The sequence below is a fragment of the Arvicanthis niloticus genome, chromosome 6, assembly GCF_011762505.2.
Source record: "Arvicanthis niloticus isolate mArvNil1 chromosome 6, mArvNil1.pat.X, whole genome shotgun sequence".
NCBI classification, from domain to species: Eukaryota; Metazoa; Chordata; class Mammalia; order Rodentia; family Muridae; genus Arvicanthis; species Arvicanthis niloticus.
The window spans coordinates 32,865,265-32,874,029 of NC_047663.1; the positions used below are offsets into that span (position 1 = coordinate 32,865,265).

The following is an 8,765-nucleotide window of genomic DNA, read 5'->3' on the forward strand; positions in this document are numbered from 1 at the left end:
AATCCACAACATCTCAAGGCCTCAAGACCTTCCAGAGTCCAAAACTAGAGCTCCAGAACCAGCCATGGCTCCAAGCTTCTCCCTTTTTAATGAAAAATGGGACATAAGTATAGTACCCACTTATTATTATATAGTACCCATTAGTACCCACCATGCCCTGCTTCCCTGGCCTGCAAAGCAGGTCAGCCTTAAGGAGGCACACTAAGGCCTTGAAGCCTTCATTCCGAAGCTGTATGGATGATAGCCGAGTCTCTACACGTTTCTGATTTGCATGTACCATGCAAAAGCCACCTCTCTCTCTGCAAAGCCACCTCAAGTCCAGAGAGGTGCAGAAGCCACTCCTCCTTTCCCCTTCCCCCTCCCCCACCTCTTCCTCTTCCACCTCCTCCTCCTCTTCCCATCCTCCAGTTTTTCTGCCACTTTGCCTCTCTGACAGCTTTTCTCTTTGAATCAGAGAACTAGACCCTGCCAAGTGAAAATGTAACTCAAACCTCAAAGGGCTTCAGCAGTCCCAGAGATGCCAGGACTCCTGCTGGGCACAGCTCTCCTCTGCAGGCCAAAGGCAGGGATGTGGCTAGGGGCCTGAGGGGTGATGATGTATTGAAGGGTCCCAGTGCACCCTTCAGGCTTGTCTGTTCTCTTCACAGGTGAGGAGGAGGCTCTGGGAGCTCAGACAGCCTGGAGCCTGCAGTGTGCTGAGCACCACTTATCTCTCTATCTCACCCCATCCTCAGAGCAGCCCGGGGAAGTAGGCAGGAGATGGGTACCCTGTGGTCCCAAAGCATTTGCCTGTCACAATTTTAAGAACTGAAATAAGAACACATTCACAACCATGTTAATTTGCAGCCATGTTCATGTTAACCATTCAAAGCCATTTTCCCTTTAAGTTTTTTATAACTTTTTTTTTTGATATTATAATTACACCATGTCCCCTTTACCTCCTTCTAACGCCCTTCATGTACTACCACCACCTCTTGTCAAATTCACGGCCACCTTTTCTTTCACTGTTGTTACATATAGGGATATATAGATTTGGTTTTTTTGTTTTGTTTTGTTTTTTTGGTTTTTTTTGTTTTTTTTTTTGTTTGTTTGTTTGTTTTGTTTTTTGTTTTTGTTTTTGTTTTTTTTGGTTTTTCGAGACAGGGTTTCTCTGTGTAGCCCTGGCTGTCCTGGAATTCACTCTGTAGACCAGGCTGGCCTCGAACTCAGAAATCTGCCTGCCTCTGCCTCCCAAGTGCTGGGATTAAAGGCGTGCGCCACCACCGCCCGGCTCGATATATAGATTCCTAAATACATAAATACAACCTGCTCAGGACATAGAATGTTACCTGCACCTATACAACTCAGGAATGAATGAACACTTGGTACTAGGTAACCAATTAAAGGGCGTTTCCCTGGGGAAGACCATGACTCCTCCCATCAGAGCTCCCTAGTTGTCCATAGTTCTTCGTCTAGGTTGAGGCTTTGTGCGTTTTCCCTCTTCCATGTTAGCATGGTGTCAGATGACCCTGTTTAGGGAGCCATATTGATGATACTTCATGGGTATAGCCTCTATGACATTTCTAGGAGACACAAGCTCACAGCAAACTTCCTGTTCCTCTGGTCCTTACAAATTTTCTGCTCTCTCTCTTCCACTATGATCTCTGAGTCTTAGGTTCAGGAATTGTGCTGCAGATGTATCAGTTCAGACTGGTCACCACACGATCGCTTATTCTCTGCAGTTTGATTGGCTATTGTTTTCTGTAATGGTCTCTATTGCAAAGGAAAGTTTCTTTGGTGAAGGGTGAGAACAATCTGTGTTCTTATCTGTGGGTGTGAGGATTCATATTTAGAATGTAGTTAGGAACTGTGCTTGTTTAGTGAACCAGTGGGGTTAGATTCTCCCTCTCCACTAGCGCTAGGCTAGGCTAGGTTTCATTAATAGAATCATTTCCCGCTTTGTTACCTTAAGTCCGATTAGAGAGCTGTTGGTCACCACCAGGGTTATGGCAACATGCACCTCGTCATTGCTGTTGTCCGTAGGTGTCATAACTGATTAGGACTGTTGTTTCTTCCCTCCGCAGCTCACATGACGCCTTCTGGAACGATGAGAGTTCATCTGGAGGAAGGAGTTCATTCTCAGAGAGGTGACAAAGCCATTTTTATCAACCTTACAGTGGTACTTCTAGAGAGGAGAGCACACAGAGAGGTGGCGACGAAGAGGTAGGAATCTACGTTTAATGACATCCAGTGTTCCTCCTCAATAGCCTGACCTGCCTGATCTGACAAGATGAATGGCTGTCCACAGACCTGCAAGAGAGAAGCTATATAATTTGAGCAGGTGGAATGATAGGAAAATGGCTTCTATAAGGATCTTTTCTTGTCTTGGTTGGGATGAGTCGGGGCAGGAAAAGGGCCCCCTTTTGAGAGCCATCTAAGTTCACTGGGTGCCAGCCCAGTGAACCATCCACCCAACTTCTTGTTATCCTGATCCTGCCTTTGAATTATGAGATTTGGCATCTCCCTCGTACTTCTCTATCCACCTCTGAGAGCTGTTCTCTTTTAGAGGTCAACAACTCCTATGAGAATGCAAAAGCTACCCCACACCCCAAAGACACACAAAACACAAGAGTTATAGGCACAAAGACATCACACATTGAAACACATATGACGGAACTCAATGTTTTGTGTCTACTACCTAGGGGTGCGTCAGCTTTCCATAGCCTGAGCATCCAGTGTGTGAATCAGCAGCGCAGCTTCTGCCCTGGCCTTGTCTGTCTTTATCACTATGAACAAAGGAAAGAGTAAATCAAATGATGAGTTCCACTAGGGTACACACTCATCTTCCAAGTGGGACAGCTTCTAGTGGTCCAGGCTCAGGGAATCCATGCTTATTCCTATCCTTCCCACTGGGTATGAGCTATACCTAATGGCTTCCTTCTGATGAACCTAAAAGCTCTCCGGTACTGGTTGAACCTTAAAATAACAGTTATCCCCAGAAGACCCTGGGTCTAAGAACTCCAGAGTCCTGATACACCCAGACTGTGAAATAATAAATACCTGTTACTTTGACCACAAAATTCAGGAGTAACTTCTTATACCAGCAGAGAACTGACACTAACAGCAAGTTTGGTATCTTACCAATCATCTACCTGCTCTTTGCCAATAATTGCAAGGGAAGAATTGAGTACCACTTACCCTGTACTCTTCTATAGTCTCAGTCCACTTCTTCTAGAAAAATAGAATATTATTATTATTATTTTCTTATGTAAATATCATGATAACGTTATTATATACTAGCAAAATAAAGAATAAAAATGTATTGGCCAAAGCAAGTAACATGGCCAATTCCAAAGTTGCAGGAGCTAGAAAATGGCCCTTTCCTTTTAGTGGGAGGAGCTTGAAAGCCTATACATAGAGTTACATGAAGGAAACACGGAGAAAAAGGAATCTTTTCTATGGGGCTGTGGCAGTTCAAGAACTGACATACATTCAACACTAGACTTACAGGTCCTGAAAGCGCATGTACCCAGTATTGACACTGAGTGACAAAGCATTGTCCCTGAGTCTTACTCCTTCATGTTTATTCCATGTTTGCACCTAAAGAAAGAAAAAGTGTTACTAAACATGCAGGAAGAGGCCCTGGACTAGAAAGGACAGAGGAATTTTTTTTCTAGGCAAGAGATTCAGGCAAGAACATACACTGGGCCTAGAGGGTAAGGTCTTTTCCCGCATGGGAAAAGAACACATGAAGATCATCTCATCTCCTTAAGACAGAAGCAGCTGCCAGTCCAGAAGCACAGGAAAGGGCAGTGGGTTCAATGGTGAGTGGAGTAGGGAAGAAAGGGAGATTATTGGAGGGGTCTAGAACGTTTGCGATATAAGAAACTTTAGGGAGCAGATGAATCCCTGCGTTTTGTTAAATTAAGATAGATGAAATTACAGTGGGTGGGGCATCAAGAGGGATTAGTGGATAAAGGTGCTTGCAGCTTAGACCTAGCAAGCTGAGTTCAATCCCCAGAACCCATGTAAATCTGGAGAAACAAAACTGACTCTGCAGAATTGTCTTCTGCCTTCCATGTGTGCTCGCACACACACACACACACACACACACACACACACAGAGAGAGAGAGAGAGAGAGAGAGAGAGAGAGAGAGAGAGAGAGAGACATACACACCAAAAATAACCACAAAGGTTTTAAAAGAGAAATGACTAGTATGTGGTCAATTTTGACCTTGGAAAAAAGCAATTTTGTACGGTTCAACCTAATGCCAAGGAAGAAACTTGAGCCCAAGAGCAACTTTTGCACAGAGAGAAGGGGAGTGGCAAAGCCAGGACATGCCTAGTACCATTCAAGAGGAAGGACAGAAGAATGAATATCACACAGTCAGCCTTCTTTCATCAGGAGTTTATATAAGGGCAGGCTGGCAAGGAGCATCTCAGGGCTTCAAAAATGCCAACCTTGGGTTTTTTTTTTTTTTTTTCACTATGCACACACCACAGACATCACAGTATAGAAAGCCCTTGATTTCCAACCTCACTGTGGCATACCCAACTCAGTCTCTAATGAGATCCTTGTGACTGTTTCCAGAGGAGTAGGGTCGTAGAAGTTCCTTGTGGGAAGAGAGTATCTCATTCTTCTCTGTCGTGTCTGAAAGCCATAGCACATGTCTAGGTACGTGGTCGAGATGCAGTTGTGCTTGCCAAATTCAATGCCAGCTGTCTCTTCGTGTCTGCCCTTCTCGGCTGTGGGGCTTCAGCCAACTGTCATCCCCGTGTCTCCTGCTCTCCCTGGCCCAGAGGAAGTCTTCCTCATTTTGTTCTCAAACTTATTTTTAGTTAAGAAGCTTTGAGTGGCAGGAGGTGCAAGAGAGAAGACAGGGTAGCCATGGAGGGTCCTACACGTCAGGGGCAGCCCCCGCTGAGCAACTTTTTTAGATTGCATTTAGCAAACACTAGTTTTCCAAAAGAAAACAAAAGGCAAAATCCATCCCTGTCCAGGGGGTGGGGAGGGGGGGGGGTTGAGGAGCAAGCATTAGCCTCCTAAGAGGGTTCACAAGTTTATACTTAGTCTTTCTCCCTCTCCTGCTTTCTCTGACAGGGGCACCCATGCACCCACACACCCCTTTCGTATCAAGCACCAGGTTGATCAGGTCAGGATGGAATGCTGCCCTTGTTCTCTGTTTTCGCCTGTTTTTCAAAAGACTGCCCCAGAAAGTGCCTTCTCTACCCTTCCCCTACCTGAAAATGAGATTAGAACTTGCCCTTGATTCTGTCCCAGGCGCGGTGCAGCTCAGAGTACTCACAGCAGGGCCATTCAATGCGTACTAATCATTGCTTCCTATCTTCCCATGAGATTATAAGACTCTGGGCTCTGGCTCCTGGTACAGCCTGACTGTGTTAGGTCCCGACATGCTCCAGCCACTGTGAAATACCCTGAAAAAAAAAAAAGAGCCTGGAAGAAAATCTCCCCTTAGGGAGCCTCACACCACAGTTTCTCCAAAGTCACTGACAAAAGGGAAGGAGAGTCACACTGAGTGTGACAAGAAAACCACCCTTCCTGGGTCCTGTTCTCTGTGCACTGTAGGAGCCGTGTCCTTATCCATGTTGCTCCCATCAGTGCCTATCTCCCTTGTGAGTCTCAGTTGCACAGTGTTCAAGCCCCTCCTGAGGAAGCATTTCTCAATGTCACTTCCACACACACACACACACACACACACACACACACACAGGAAGAGGTGACAACTCTTCTGCAAGCTCCCTCCCATGAAGCTTCTGGCCTGAGAAGGACACTTGTCTGTGCCTCTCCTCCCAGTCCTGTCTCCACTAGAGTTCTCCTGAGTGTAGCCTACAGAACAGAAGGCTCCAGAGAGAAGCTGCCTCTCTGATTCTTTCCAGCTGTCAGCTAAGAATAACCATACCCAAAATAGCACTATAGGAATGGTTTAGGTGTGGCTCCATCCAGAGGCAGGTGGATGGAATAGATGGCCTTTGGAGACTCTTTCTCCTCCTTAGGGATACCTTACTCATTCAACAACAACAGCAACAAAAATTCACTGAACACCTATTATGTGCCATGCACTATGTATGCTAGGCTCTGTAGGATCATGGAGCTTTGGGCCTAGGAGTAAAGCACAGATTACCTCTATCCTCACCCCAACTCCTGCCACAGGCTGTTAGAAAGCTCTGCTGCTAGGCCATGCACTGTCTGACCCAGCTCAGAACACTCTTGTAAATTCATGTACCTTTTTTCATAAGAAAAAAAATTTTAATCTCCAGAGCATCATGCATTGCCTGGGCCCTCCATAGATGCAGAATAAAGACAAGTGGGTAAATAGTGGGTGGGTAGATGATGGGTAGGTAGGTAGAGGGTGGGTAGGTAGAGAGTAGATGGGTGGGGAGGTGGAGGGTGAGTGGGGAGGTGGAGGGTGGATGGGTAGAAGGTAGGTGTGTAGGTGGGGAGGTAGAGGTTAAGTGGGGAGGTAGAGGGTGGGTGGATAGGTGGAGGGTGAGTGGGAAGGTGGAGGGTGTGTGGGGAGGTAGAGGGTGGGTGAAGAGGTAGAGGGTGGGTGGGGAGGTGGAGGGTGGGTGGGTAGAAGGTAGGTGTGTGGGTGGGGAGGTAGAGGGTGGGTGGAGAGGTAGAGGGTGGGTGGATAGGTGGAGGGTGAGTGGGAAGGTGGAGGGTGTGTGGGGAGGTAGAGGGTGGGTGAAGAGGTAGAGGGTGGGTGGGGAGGTGGAGGGTGGGTGGGCAGAAGGTAGGTGTGTGGGTGGGGAGGTAGAGGGTGGGTGGAGAGGTAGAGGGTGGGTGGATAGGTGGAGGGTGAGTGGGAAGGTGGAGGGTGTGTGGGGAGGTAGAGGGTGGGTGGATAGGTGGAGGGTGAGTGGATAGGTGGAGGGTGAGTGGGAAGGTGGAGGGTGTGTGGGGAGGTAGAGGGTGGGTGGAGAGGTAGAGGGTGGGTGGGTAAAGGGTAGATGGGTGGGGAGGTGGAGGGTGGGTGAGGAAGTGGAGGGTGAGTGACGAGGTAGAGGGTGGGTGGGGAGGTGGAGGGTGGGTGGGGAGGTGGAGGGTGGGTGAGGAGGTAGAGATAGATAGACGGGTGATGGTGGGTATATGGACAAGAGGGTGGATGTATCAAGTATGTTACTTTAAGAAAATGATGACCAGAGTTTTGTTTCCATCTCCTTCATTTGGATCCATTTGGTTTGGGTCCATTATATCAATCTGAGCCATGTTAAGATTAAATATAAAATATCTAAAGTGAATTTATTCTTTATAGTGCTGGGGGTTGAACCCAAGGCCTTGTAGATATTGGACAAATGCTTCACCCCTGAGCTATACCCTTAGCCCTTTTATTAGTAACTTTTTTTTTTGAGACAAGGCCTTGTCTAAATTGTGTAGACTTGCACTCAATCTTAGCCCAGGCAGGCCTTGAACTTGCCATACCCCTGCCCTCAGCCACCAGGCCTGTGCCCCCAAACCTGGCTGAAGGGAACCACTTAAAGAGAATGAGGATGTTGAATACAGAGGACATACACAGGAACCATTGCATTAGCTGACTTTTTCCTTTGAAGTCCAGACTAGCCCTTGGAATCCATCTCAACACAGTTCTTAGGGCATTTGCAGCCAAGCTTTGACGATGTTAAGTGGGTTGAAGAGTATTTGCTGTCCATTATCCAGACCAGGTTGGACAAGACAGGGTTCTAATAGACCAGAGGTCAAACGATAATTCTCACATCCCAACTCAGTGTTAAGCAGCCTATCCTACAGAAATTACACTAAGCAGTCCTTACAGAATATATAGCATCCTCATTCAAATGATAGCTAACAGACTTTTTTCTCTATGCTTTCTACTGAATTGCTTATGGAGTTCCATAAGAAACTTTGATATTCCCAAGTGTCCCAGTGAATCCAAGCATTTCTAAAGCCCTATACTGGATCAAATCCTAACTGGGGTCACTTTCTCACACAGAACTCCCATGACTGTCCATCACCCACCCACGTGTTAGCATCTCAGCTTTTCGTGGGCATGGCAGGACCTCCATGAAATCCAGTACAGCTTTGGTGGAGTCCTGCCAACATGTCATTTCCCCCCTCTGAACCTCAGCCTTCATTCTGCCCTCGTCTTGAATCCTCACTCTGCATCTCCACCCAGTTTCAATCCACCCACTCTTGTGACAGCATGGAAAAAAAGGCCTCCAATTCATGATTCATGTTTTTTAAAATGAATGCCATAATATATGTTTAATATGACAACATACAATATTCATAACAATAGCTAGGGAGAGGCCATACCCAAGCTAGCAGGAAAGGTAGAAAAATGGCAATCCAGTTTGACTTGGTGGTACGCAATGGTGCCCACTAATTCTTCTGCTGTTTAAACTGCCACTAATATAGTTCTGCCATGTTTATAATGATACTGTGCTGAGAAGCAACATGAACAGGATGAAACTGAAGTTGGTTTTAAAGCCTACCCCTCTATCACAGTCCAGTGCAAACGTATCCACCCCAAGATGCCATCCCTATCAATATCCCACCATATCCCCAGAGGCACAGGCGCTTTCCCAATGCAGCCCATAGTCCTTCAGAAACTTCTATGAGAGGAATAGCAGAGTTTATCTAGAGTCAGAGACAATTTTAAATGAGCCTATTTCCAATTGTATGACAAGACATTATTCTTGACTTGATAAATGAAAGATGGCTATACCTTCAGCATACACCAGAATTATAAAAATAATATCACATAATGAAATAAGCTAGCACTCTTACCATTACTACCTGACCTCC

At 46.3% G+C, this 8,765-nt stretch overlaps 1 long non-coding RNA gene across 1 annotated transcript; it reads right to left on the reverse strand.

Moving 5' to 3' along the window:
* Positions 1-1,958: 1,958 nt before the first annotated feature.
* LOC143442520 (uncharacterized) lies at positions 1,959-3,209 on the reverse strand. The gene is made up of 3 exons (XR_013110756.1): positions 3,178-3,209; positions 2,678-2,765; positions 1,959-2,098 (listed from the first exon to the last, which is right to left on the reverse strand). It is a non-coding gene; the product is annotated as an uncharacterized LOC143442520 (long non-coding RNA).
* Positions 3,210-8,765: the final 5,556 nt, after the last annotated feature.